The 13,617-nt window shown below is 41.1% G+C and overlaps 2 long non-coding RNA genes across 2 annotated transcripts in view; one reads left to right on the top strand and one right to left on the bottom strand.

Moving 5' to 3' along the window:
* LOC118149929 (uncharacterized) overlaps window positions 1-2,013 on the bottom strand; it is a 6,136-nt gene extending 4,123 nt beyond the window's left edge. The window contains exon 1 of the long non-coding RNA XR_004737695.2: window positions 1,881-2,013. This is a non-coding gene — a long non-coding RNA (uncharacterized LOC118149929). The remainder of the gene's footprint in view (window positions 1-1,880) is intronic.
* Window positions 988-13,617, top strand: LOC118149928 (uncharacterized). Its single transcript, XR_004737694.3, has 4 exons — window positions 988-1,125; window positions 11,526-11,626; window positions 11,714-11,865; window positions 13,227-13,617. It is a non-coding gene; the product is annotated as an uncharacterized LOC118149928 (long non-coding RNA).

Raw genomic sequence — 13,617 nt, 5'->3', positions numbered from 1 at the left:
AAAAGGCTTCCCTGGAGAATCTGCAAAATGGGCCTGCACGCTGGGAGGATGGGGTGGGGCCTTGTTTGCAGTAGGGAGGAGCCTGGCCTCTCCCGTTCCTGGGTTGTAACCTGGGATTTAGTCTGTGAGATGGGGACCTGCTAACAGGAACCTCTCTTGCTTTGCTGCATTTTTTCCCTTTTCACCCAGTAAAATTCCATTTTTCTCAACCTTCTATGTGCCTGCGAGCCTAATCTTTCCTGGGCATGTGACAAGAACCTGGTTTTTAGCTGAACTAAGGAGAAAATCCTACAACGTTGATTTTAAAACCATGAATGTAAATTATTATGCATCAAACTGATACGTCCTTCACTTCTTAAATAACATGCTTCCCCTGACAATGTCTGTTTCATTTCCCGGCAGTTCTTAACAAGGCCGATTTGTCCTGGAGGGAATTAAAGAGTATGATCAATAATTAGCCCATGCTGAACTAAAAATGTGTGGATTTTACTTCTTACTGGGGAGTGACTTACAGCTTAGCAGGCCAGTCTTTCTGGCATGGCCAATCTTTACAGCTAAGCTCAATTCCTCAGCAGTGGAAGTCCAATTAGCAAAACAAAAACTACTTAAAATTATATGAAATTGCCTCTTCAGGTTAAAAAAAAAAAAGGTCAGATATTGGTGATTTAATATGACTAGCCTAATATTTCAACCAGTTCCCGGCCAGTGCCTCTCAGCAGCCAAACACAGCCAGACGACAGCCGACAAGAGAGGTCGGGCCCCCGGCTTGTAGCACTGAGCTGGGAAGGGAGGGAAAGGCTCTAGGCACCCAGGGGACGAGGCTCCACGTAGAGGCAGGGAACTTAGAGTTGCAGCTAGATGAAGACTGGCTGAACATTGATAAAGAGCTTCTCTTTCTGGAAATAGAGTCATTACAGATATGATTACATGACGATGAGGTCATAATGGTTTAAAGAAGGCCCTAAATCCAACGACTGGTGTTCTTATGAGAAGAGAGAAATGCAGACATGGAGAGACACAGACACACGCGGAGAAGACCATGTGACAACACAGGCAGAGATGGGCGTGGTGCGTCTACACAGCAAGGGCTGTTCAAGGGTTGCTGGCAGCCATCAGAAGCTAAGGGTGAGGGAAGGATCTTACCCGAGCCTTCAGGGAGAGCAAAGCTCTGACCCCGCTTTGATTTCAGACTTCAGGACTCCAGAACTGGGAGAGACACATTTTGTTGTTATTATTGTTGTTTTTTGTTTGAGATGGAGTCTCACTCTGTCACCCTGGCTGGAGTGCAGTGGCGCCATCTTGGCTCCTGGGTTCAAGTGATTCTCCTGCCTCAGCCTCCCAAGTAGCTGGGACTACAGGTACACACCAACACACCCAGCAGATTTTTGCCTTTTTAATAGAGATTAGATTTTACTATGTTGACCAGGCTCGTCTCGAATTCCTGACCTCAAGTGATCTGCCTGCCTCAGCCTCCCAAAGTGTAATCCCAATTATAGGTGTGAGCCACTGCACCTGGCCTGATTTTGTTGGTTTAGGCCATCCAGCTTGTGGTCATTTTTCATGGCGGGCCCAGCAGGCGAATACAGGAAGTATCTTAAGAAATTTGCTAAGGTGGGCGTCTGAGAGAGGTGAGGTGTGGGTCACCCTGGGCCAGGCCCATCAGCTTCCCACATTCTCCCCTCTGCGTCACTCCTCCAGGGTCACCTGCTTCTGGAACGTACATTGGTAATACAGCGTCTTCCACTCCAGAATTCAAGTGGAAGGCTCATTAAAGGTTACAGGTACTGAAAAATTCTGCAGAGTATTTTAAAGAAAGAAAATAAAATATTTTCTCCCCTTGCTCCTTTCCACTTAAAAATCTCAAAGTCTTTCTTCCTCACCTGTCCTTCATTTGCCGACACAAACAGGCTTTAGGCAGCAAGTTGCTTGGCTCTTGTTCTGATCTTTGAACAGTTACTGGCTTATGGTGCATGCACCTTTGGGGAGTAGTCAAGCACGTTGCAATCCCCTTTTCCTTCCTTTTGGAATGTGTCTCTGTTACCTCATGACAGAACGTTCTGATGGGGCTGAGCTGATTTTATGTTGCTTTCAACACTGTGCAAAAAAGTGTGCAGAATGGATGGGAATCTAGTCCCAGCTGTTGTGGATTATTGGCTGTCTCTTCCCTTCTGAAAGCAATTGTTGGACATTTACAAAAAGGGATACCTAGATCTTGATCGATTGCTGTCTCTCTCTGTCATCTGCGAGTAGTACTTGAAGTTCTCTGGGCTAAGTGAAGGGGAATTCATTCCAAACCAGCTCACGGAGAAAGGAAATACATCGCTTAGTCTGATGCAATGGCCTGGGTGGAGAGCAGCTTGGTCTTGGCCAGTGTTTCTTAAGGGGGTGCTTCCAGCATGTTGGGTGAGTTAAGTGTTGGTACAGAATTATTCCACACATTGTGGGTTGTTCAACATACCCGGCTCCAGCCCATAAATACTAGCAGAAGCCCCCGATTTCCATGATAGTTAAAATCCATGCCCCGCACCCTGTCACTCCTGGCCCAACTATGTATCTCTAAAAGGTGCTTATTGCAGATGCTGTTGTCCTTGGACTCCAGCTGTACACACCAAAGTCTTCCTACTGCAGACACCCGGGACTTTCTGCCTGTGGAATAAAGACTTTCTGCCTGTGAAGCACACTCTGACAACGTGGAAGTGCTAGATAGTGTGCCCTGGAAACAGCCCTCAACCACGGATGACTGTGGGCTGGTAGACGAACACCTCGGCTTTCTTACCTGGGACTGAAGCCGCTTTGAAGCACGCCCTGCACTATCTCTCAGAGCTTCACTGGGTACCGAGCTCCCGCTGCCCACACAGTCACTGACTTGATGACACACTCGTGTTAGTTTCGTATGGCTGCTGTGAGAGATGACCACAACCTACGTGGATTAAAACAGTATCACCTTATGCTATGAAGCTCACAGGCCAGAAGGTTCCAGTAAGGAGCATTTCTTTCTGGAGTCTCCAGGGAAGCACTGTTTCCTCATCTTTTCCATGTTTTGCTGGCCACCTGCATTCCTTGGCTTGTGACCCCCTCTTCCATCCTCAAAGCCAGCAGCACAGGGTCTTCAAATCTCTTTCTGACTGTGACCTCCCTCTTCCACCTTTAGGGACCTTGTGATTGCATTAGGTCCATCTTGAGAGTCCAGGAAATTCTCCCAGTCTGAAGGTCAGGTGATTAGCAAGCTTAATTCCATCTGCAACATTAATTCACCTTCAACTTGTCAGCTAACACAGTCACAGATTCCAGGGATTGACATGGAGACATCTTTAGGGGCCAGAATTCTGCCTACCACACCCCGCTTGTTGGCTTCATTCCCTTCTCTGTCTCATGGCCCCATTTCTCTATTGGTTTCCTTGGGATCATCTCCCAAATCAATCACTTGCACTAGAAATATTGTCTCATTAGCTACTTGTGCAGAAGCCTAAACCAAAACAATGACTAAAAGAGAATTCCTGCTTAGAACCATTGGTCTCGGGATGCCAGTGAGTCATTAGGATTTAGTGTCTCTCTGTCTCTTGCCCCTTCTTTCACTGAGTTTGCCCCTGGTGGCAAAATGACTAAGGCAACTCCCACTAAGCCAGCAACCTTTCAGATTCAGTCTCACTGGGAGAGAGTAGCTCCTGCCGACGTCCTGAGATTTATTTTAATGGTACTCCTTTAGATCATGCATCCATCCCTGACCTAATCCTCAAGGTGGAGGACGCCAGTGCTTTCATTGGCCAAGCCTGAGTTACATTCTCCATTTGTAGAACTGAGTTGAGACTCACCCATGGTTGTGGACTAAGAGTAGAAGAGGAAGAGGGGTGGCTTTGCAATTCAACAAAATTAGAAATTAGGACCCAAAGAGGCAGCAGGGCATACCGGGCAGGCAAATAACAAATAGCTACTTTGTCTTTTCTTTCTTTTTCTCCCTCTCTCCATCTCCAAGCCCCTTCCTTGTGTGGGCATCTGAGCCTGTGCATATATAACATAGGAGGCCTGCATGGACCTTAGGGAAGAACACCTAGTACATATATTGCCATAATTTCACATATGGAAAAATTGAAGCCAAAACACATGCAGGGAGTTGCTGTTGGTCACATGCTATCATTGTCAAAATCTCCCTAGTAATACTCTTCTTCTGATTCTAGGCTTTGGGACCTGCTTACCACAGTCTCATAGCTTCTGGACTGGATAACTTTTGTAGCTCAGCTCTACTTTGTATTAGCCGGTGCACCTAAGATGAGAGTGGAGCAGTGTCTTCCTTATTTGGACTTTTTCTTTTGTCTTATTCTTGCCAAATGCACTTTTGTTTCGGAACCCACAGGAAGACATGGTGCAGAAGCAAATTGAAATGTGCCTTCAGCAAATCACACTGAAGCTGATGTGCCTCACGTTGTGGATATGACGGCCCATTTCATGTGGCATAAAACACGATTTCTGATCCTAGACATGTAAACACTTTCTGGAATGAATAGAGTGATAAATGATGAGCATTTCAAATTTCATTCATCTTGGGAGAAGCTTTTACTTTTATACAGGGATAGAGTATGGGAATTTGAAGGCAGACAGATTTGTGTTTGAATCTGAGCTTTGCCATTTACTACTTCTGTGTATTCTTGGACCATTACTTAGCTGCTCTAAACCCAGTTTCCTTATCTAGCTTTTGTGCTTGTCAAGGTAGAGTAGACCAAATAAGGGCATAAATGAAATTCAAATGAAACATCAATTCCATTCTTCCCCCAGGCCTGTTTTGTCTTTTTGTACAATGGGACTCAAATTTTCTGCCTCTATAATGTTTTTAATCACAATGTTAGTTTCCATTGCTCATGAGCTACAAGGTAGTGATTACCTGTTGATGCATTTAAAAATCCCAAGTTTCAAGGCTTAAAAAACAAACATTTAATATCTGCAAGTTTTTATGGGTCAGGAATTCAGAAGTGGCTTAACAGAGTAGTTCTGACTCAGGGCATCTTCTAGGACTTCAGTCACAATGGCCAGTGCTGTAGTCTTCTGAACGTTTGAGGTTAGAGGATCAGCTTCTAAGATGGTTCATTCATATGGCTCTCAAGTCTGTGCTTGCTGTTGCCAGGAGACCACTAGTCCTGCCTTTGTGAGCCTCTCTAAAAGGCTGTTGCTGCTTGAGTGTCCTTACAACATGGTGGCTTCCACTCCCCAGAGTCAGTAATCCAGGAGAGAAAAAAATGGAACCTGCAATGTATTTTGTGAGCTAGACTTGGAAGTCACACACAATTATTTCTGCACTATCCTCTTGGCAGTCCCAGTCAGCCTTGTTCAGGTTGCATGTGAACACCAGGAGATAGAGATTGCTAGGGAACCTACTAAACACAGATAAATCCTCTCTTCAGTTGACCTGTGGCGTATAAAGTATTATGCCAATTACTCCAGCTACTGTTACTTACAAGTTATGACCTGTGATGAAGTCAATAACTTTGGTGTGTGACTGGTGCAATCAGTGTGTTCCTGAGTTTGTCTTGAATGGATTTGCTTATTTCTATGTCGTGCAAATGGCAAACCACGTGAGGTACACTGACAGGAGAGGCTGGAGAGTGACTGCTTTTGTACTCAATGAATCTACAGTGGCCAGTTCAACAGATGTGGAAGAAAATATGTCCCCAAACACATCACCCCTTTAGTAAAAGCCAAAAATCCTACACAGTTTAGGCTCTTGTGTAATGAAGATAGAACATCTGCAGCAGCCGAGTGATCTGCTTAGGAGCTCAGCCAGGAGAATGTTCGCAGTATCAAGCCCAGAAATCCCGACCCAGGAGAATGTTCGCAGTTATCAAGCCCAGGAATCCTGATCCAGAGAGACTTCGCTCCAGCAAGATCTAATTTGCCTTTAAGTAGAGCAGGCAATCAAGAAATGTTCCTTTCACTATGACAATGATGATGATGAATAAGAAATGGCTTTAACACATCTGTAATCCCAGCACTTTGGGAGGCTGAGGCGGGTGGATCATGAGGTCAAGAGATCGAGATCATCCTGGTCAACATGGCGAAACCCCATCTCTACTCAAAATACAAAAAATTAGCTGGGCACGGTGGCGCTTGCCTGTAATCCCAGCTACTCAGGAGGCTGAGGCAGGAGAATTGCCTGAACCCAGGAGGTGGAGGTTGCGGTGAGCCAAGATCGTGCCATTGCACTCCAGCCTGGGTAACAAGAGCGAAATTCTGTCTCAAAAAAAAAAAAAAGAAAAGAAATGGCTTTAATAAGACTTTAATAAGGCCTTCCAACCTCAGAAACTCCAATAACTTAGATATCAATGCACAGATAAAGAACCTCATTTGCAGCCCTTAAATGATCACATTGTTTTCCAAGAGTTAACACCAGGAAATATGGATCAGGTCTCTCATTGCATCATTTATGATATGCATTGCAAACTCATGAGGTATAGTCATGGGAGGAAAGTTGTTCCTCCCACTGAAATATATTAGTTAGATCAGCTGTAAATCAACTCAGTGTTTCTTGGGCTTCATTTCTGTGTAGACTTTCTACCCCTCTTGAGAATAAGGCTATGTTTGGTTATTTAGCATTTCCTGGTTTCTCCGCTCCTTGATTGGCCCCTTTAGGTCACCCATTGTGTTTCTCAATCTTAATTTTTGGTGAGAAGTTTAGCCGGTTAATTCCTAGAATTGCCTTCTTTAAAATAAAGAATAAAAATAGAAACAAAAACAAAAACCAGAAACAGCTTTCCATTCTAGTCTCTTCCACATAACCCTGAGGATGCCGGGGAGGGGAGTGGGAGAGTGTGAACTTGTTGGAACATATGCTTTTGGTTGACTGTGTGAATGTGCATGGAACATTTACAAGTGATGACTGAAAGTCAAAGTTTCTATAAACTTTTTCCCACTGCCCCTGCCTGCACATGGCAAAACACCACCATGGATGGAAAGAATTTTGCATTGACAGCTGGCAGAGAGAGATCTTGGGCCATGGGCTATTCCTTGGGCAGCAGTGGGAGGGGAGTGCAATTTGCAAAGGGGGAGGATATTTTAGTTCAATCTTATTTTCTTTCGGTTTTATTAGCTTTGTGTTAATAGAACGTAGAAATGTGAATCCACCATAGTATCATTTTGTATTTATGCATTTCAAGGCCAATTCTAGTCCAATGTAGGAAGACAGAGCACAGACAAATTACATTGTTTAACATAACATACCAACTAAAATTGCGGGGAGAGGCTTGGGGATCTTGGTCTCTTTGGGTTTGGGGGTTTTAGTCTCTAAAATTAGAAAGTTGCTCAGGGAGGCTGAGGCTGGCGGATCACGAGGTCAGGGGTTTGAAACCAGCCTGGTCAAGATGGTGAAACCCCGTCTCTACTAAAAATGCAAAAATTAGCTACTCGGGAGGCTAAGGCAGAGAATGACTTGAACCCGGGAGGCAGAGGTTGCAGTGAGCCTAGGTTGCATCACTATACTTCAGCCTGGGCGACAGAGCAAGACTCCTTCTCAAAAACAAACAAAAAAAGAAAGTTGCTTATGATTCTCAGCATTTTCCACCTCGGATGATGGCAGTGAGTGAATCAGTGAGAGGATGCCTGACAAATACTCTCAAGGTGGCTCCTGGACAGACAGTGGCAACAAAACAACACAGTGTGTAACTAGCACAGTCATGGAGGGTGGACGTTCCCACCTGTGTTCAACTGTTGCACGTCATTCTGCATTTTTTTTTATCTTGTAAGTTTGGTCACCTCTGAGAAATAAATCCCTGGTAGGTTTGAAATATAGATGCTTTATCGTGATAAATCCTCCTCTTCTTCCTCTGTCTTCTCCTTTTTCTTTTAAAAAATACTTAGACTTTCTGCTGTGGTCTCTTCCCAAGATTTATATGTAGAAATGCTAACCTCCAAGTGGTTTGTGTGGAAGTGGGGCCTTTGGAGGGTGATTAGGTTATGAGGTTAGAGCCCTCATGGATGAGATTAATGCCTCCATAGAAGAGGCCCTGGAGAGGCCTTCCTCTCACCTTCCTCTCACCTTCCTCCCTGTGAGGATGCTACTGTAACACCAGAGGTGTGGTCTAGGTCCTGCTGCTCATGGCACAGAAAGCCAATCACTGAGACAACAAGTATTGCCAAGGAAGAAGGCTTTAGTCAGGTTCTGCAGCCAAGGAGATGGGAACTCAGTCTCAAATCCATCTCCCTGACACACTAAAACTAGGGGTTTCTATAGCAGGGAAGCAATGTAACAATATGTAAGAAAATAGAACTAGGGAGGGGCAAGGAAGAAATAATGATAAATGAGATTGTATATTTAGAGGACCCCATTGTCTCAGCCCAAAATCTCCTAGCATCTCATAGTCAGGAGGTAGTAGTCTGGAGAGTTTCAGATCTATGGTGCCTTTTTCTTTTTTGAGCGGCCTGAAGCTCATGTCCTTAGGAAGGAACCCAGATAAAACAAATGTAAATTTCAAGATTTAAGACTAGAAGTTTCAGTTTCTATGTTTATTAAAACACAACAAAACAAAAAAAAATATGTCTGTGGAACAACTGGGTTAGTTTCAAGAACAGATGCAGAAGACTTCTGTCTATAACAGATGTCCTTGTCAGACACTGAATATAGGCACCTTGATCTTGGATTTCCCAGCCTCCACAATTATGAGAAATAAATTTCTGCTATGTTATAGGTCGCCTTATCCATAGTATTTTGTCTTAGCAGACTGAGCAAACAAGACACCTTCCTCATTTCTCAAAAACTTTTAAAGTGCTTTTTCTCTTGAAAATTGCTTAATTATTATTACTTTAAATCATGTCCACTCTAAGCCTAGACCAATCATTACTCACGCCCTGAGCTGGTTCAGGCTGTGCAGATAATATTGAGGTGTAGTTAGAAAGAAGAAGAAGTAACGCTTTAGGTTTGTTAGCTAACAGTATTTGTCCTGAAACTGAATCCCATTTTATTACAGAAAACTTAGAATAAACTTAGAAAATAAGTAATTATTAACTTTTTTATATATACAAAATTATATGCATGTGTTACACTTTATGTTACAAATAGGAACATAGCATATAATTTTGTATCTGTTGCTTACTATATTCAAATATAAATTGTGAACATCTTGCCACAGTTTCTACAGTGCCGTTTTAAATTAGTGCATTATTTTCTATTGTGTGACTATATTCCCACACTGTCAGGTATTTCTTTAAAGAACTAAATATTCTTTTAAAGCATCAGTTTTCCCTCTGTATAAATTTATCATAGTTTATTTACTTCACTGCAATCCTATATTGCTGGACATTAGGGTGGCTTTAATATTTAATATATAAATAAAGCAAAGAGAAATCATGATGCATATCCTTAGTTTTTCCTTGAACTCTGCACTTTTTCCTTAAACATTCTGTTATTGCTGAGAAAAATATATGCAAATTCTTGCAGTCATTGACACACATGACCAGCTTGCCCTCCAAAAAGATGATATCAATTTATATTCTTGTAAGGAATGTCTACATGTAGGCATGTCTCATTCTCCGAGTTTTCATCAACATTAGGATTTATGTGTTTATTGTCTTTTCCAAATTGACAAAACAAACTCCATTATTATCCTTGTTTGCATTTCTTTGATTATAAGTTAGTGAAGTTAAAAATTTTTTTGTATGTCAATTGTCAATTTGTATTTCTATTTCTGTGAAAAAAATTTACACAGTTTTGCTCCTATTCACTTTGAATTGCTTGTCTTTTCCTTTAACAAAGTTTAATACAAATTATTTAAAAAGGATATTAAGAGTGTATTATCTGTATTAACCTATATTTTAATCAGTTTAGTTAACTTTGTTTTTTTTGATGGAGTCTCTCTCTGTTGCCCAGACTGGAGTGCAAGGGCACAATCTCTGCTCACTACAACCTCCACCTCCTGGGTTGAAGTGATTCTCCTGCCTCAGCCACCCAAATAGCTGGGATTACAAATGTGTGCTGCCATACCTGGCTAATGTTGTATTTTTAGGATAAAGGGGGTTTTACCATCTTGGCCAAGCTGGTCTTGAATTCCTGACCTCAGGTGATCTACCCTCCTCAGCCTCCCCAAGGCATGAGCCATGGCACCCAGCCAGGTTAGTTAACTTTTGCTAATAATTTTGTGTATGGTATTTCTTGATAAGAAAAAGCTTAAATGACTATCAAGCCAAATTTGTTCATTATTTATTTTATAGTTTCTGCATTTGACGTCATTAGTGTTTTTTCATCAGTTTCCAAGATAATTTTGTAAGTTTTTCTTATTGTTACAGGTATTTCCCTACATTGTCATTTGCTTTTACATTTGCTTGTATCCAAAAGGCCAAAAAGCAGGGTTATTTGCTTCTAAGACTTTTTTTTTCTACATGTAGAGTGTTTAATATTGTTATTTAGTCCAATTTGTTGACGTATTTCTCTGTCATTCTTTTCCATGTTGTTTATACTTAGAGACTCTTCCCATACTCAGAGAGCAGTGAAGGGATTACCTAACAGAGCCCTTCAGTGTCTGGGCTGCTAGGCCTGAGTCCTGGCTCTGCTGTGACGGTGTGATGAGCTTCTCTTACCTCAGTCTCCTTGACTATACAATGGGCATAATCACATAGGGGAAATAGGTGGGCTATTAGTTCTGTGCCTCGCACATAGTAAGCTCTCAATATTTTCCTCCTAAATTAAAAACAAATAATTCACTTATTATATGTGACTTCCCAATTTCTCTGGATTGTTTTTTGTTACAATTTGAAGGAACAATCCAAACCCATTTGCTTCTGCAAATTTTTAAGCAGCCTTTGACATGCTATGAATGACTCTAACAGCAACCAGAATGACTGACTACTGCTATAACGTTCTATTGTATCAGGTAAGATGCGTTGAAATAGATCCTTAGTGTATATAAAAACAGAACTATACACAAGAATGAAAATACTACAAACTGATGGAATGAATTACTCAACAAGTGGTGACAGAAAAATTAACTGTATTTGGAAAAAAGATTTAATTAGATTCTCTCATATACATCAAAATAAATCCAGAAGAATTAATGTGCTATGTAAATATATTAATGTATGTCACCCACATATTATACGCACATATGAAATAACGTATATAACACACACATATCAAGAATCTTATAATGCTAATACAAATTCATCATTAAGTATTGACCAGGCACTGAATTAGGGCTATATGCAATTTATCTTATTTAATCTTGTCACAAATTATATGTTTTCTGTATTATTAATGCTATTATATTTAACAATTGAGGATGCTAAGGTATACCTGAGGGTGTATGACTTGCTGTGGTCCCCCATAGGAAACAGCAAATCCAGGATTGGTACCCAAGTAGTAGTTCTTCTCCAGACACTGTGCTACGTCACCATGAAAATAATGATAGATTTTACCTCATTTATTTTAAATAAAAAGATGCCTGTATTTCAAAGAACAACCATAATAAAATTAAGTAAGATACAACCAGGAAAATTTGAAAGCATTTCTGTACATAAATATACTTGAAATTGAGTTTCTGCTTCTTCAACAGTTGTATTGTGAATTTGTGGATGTTCAGCAGTTCAACTGTGTAATTGTGGATGAATTCTGATGAAATTTGGAGAGTGAGCTTGGGAGGACGTGGTATAACAGGTAGGCTGTGTGGCATGTATGGAATTCACTGTTCAGGACCCCGGAGGACAAAGTGCACTGGAAATAAAGATGTGTTTTCCTCCACAGTATGACATACAGAAATACGAGAATTTTTCATGGTGGCTTTAGTGAAGAAACATGCCAAATGCATTTAAGGTGTCATGAACTGGAAAAGGAACAGTGGTTTCTAATGAGTATATGAGTCACCTGGAGATTGCTGCTCTAAAATGCAGACACAGGTAAGCAATCCAGCTGCCTCTCATGCGGTCAAGCTGTATAGATTGACTAAGATAAACACCAACAGTTTTATTTATTCAATAACAGCTAATACTTCTTCCAGGGACTGCCAGGGAGGCTGGCTGCTATTTAAAATGTCATTACAAAAAAGCTTATGGTGAAGATGTGCAAAAGACAAGACCGTAGCTGTTCAGTAACCCAACATCCATTTTCAAAGCCCCTTCACTCTTGCCCATCTCCATTATAGAGGCTGGAAAAACTAATAATCTTCCCAGGCTCTTCGTGGCTAGGGTGGCCATGTTGCATAATTCTGACCAATGGAACATAAGCAGAATCTTCATGAGGAGTGTTTGGGAACAGATATGGCTGCCTTGTTTTTATTCCCTTCTTTCTGACTTGAATAAGGATGCAATGCTGGGTCTTCAGCAGCCATTTTGCCCACATGCGTGAGAGGCCATGAGATTGGCAGAAAAACTGTCATTGGCATTGTTGAGCTACTGAACCAACCCTTAAAGCCAAATTCTCCAAACTTCTTGAAAAATATGACTTCATTAGAAGTCATATTTTCTCTTACCTGCAGCTCAACTTTTTCTGACAAATATGATGTGCAAAATTAGAAACACAAATGGCTAATGAGACACTTAAAAATAATTCAGCATCAATAAAAAAGAAATCACATTTGGCAAAGATTTTGAAAAGATAATGACATTTAGTGCTTGGGATCCTGATGCAAGGTAAGTATTCTCATTCCCTGCTTACAGCATTTTAAATTTGTACAGATTTTCCTAAAAGATGCAGATGAATTTATGAAGCGCCTTCAAAGAGTTGCTACTCTTTGATGGAGTAATTTCACTCTTGGGAACCATCCAAGGGAAACAGTTAATAGCAGGAACAGAGATTCACATGTGCTGTGATCTAAATTTTATAAGAAAGAAAAGGGTGTATCTCTATAGATGTAGAATGGCAGAGAACAACATAAAAAGGTTAAGAATTGTTACCTCTTGTTTTCAGTGATATTTTGTCTTTGCTTTTTCAATTTTGTTTTTAGGGAAAACATGTATTTATTTGTAAATTAGGAAAAAACAACATATGTTATTTAAAAGAGTAATAACCCGGAAGACCCAAGTCTCTGTTCTTGGAATCTACTGCTTTTCTGGAAGTAACAATGAGGCAACTTTACAGGTCTTTGATTATAAGCCCTTCTTTTAATTTATTTTTAAGTGTGTTACCGCGAGGCAGAATTTACTGAACAGAGTCATCATATAAAAGCCTGGGCATGATTGCATGCACACACACATTCACTTGAACTTCACAGTGGTCCTGGCAGTTATGAGGTTCTTATTATGCCCATTTTTACTTCTAGGAAAGAGAAAGAAAGGAAAATTTAGGAAAATAAAGGAAAACTACCTTCCTAAAGGTCACTCACCAGTGTCAGATGGAGTGAGAACTGGACCCAGGTCAGCTAATTCTAAGCCCTGAACCCTTGTTTGAACAGCAGGATTTCTCCCATGCATGGGTGAAACATACATTCAGTTAGAGCCCCAGTTGAAGTTCCCTGTAATTGCAAAAGAGACCAAAGAGAGAACTGGTGTTATGTCCGGACCGGAAAAGGCTGAGGAACAACTGCAAAAATTACACACATTCTGAATGTTTATTTATACAAATCCCTCCACCCACATCTGTAACGTAAGCAATGTGCAAAAAAGAAACTCTATTTTTGAGCTAAGTGCCAAAGCAATTATTGTTAATAAAGA

Source organism: Callithrix jacchus, chromosome 21 (assembly GCF_049354715.1).
Source record: "Callithrix jacchus isolate 240 chromosome 21, calJac240_pri, whole genome shotgun sequence".
NCBI classification, from domain to species: Eukaryota; Metazoa; Chordata; class Mammalia; order Primates; family Cebidae; genus Callithrix; species Callithrix jacchus.
Note: the sequence above shows the minus strand (reverse complement) of the source record. Positions and strands in the feature narration are given on the sequence as shown.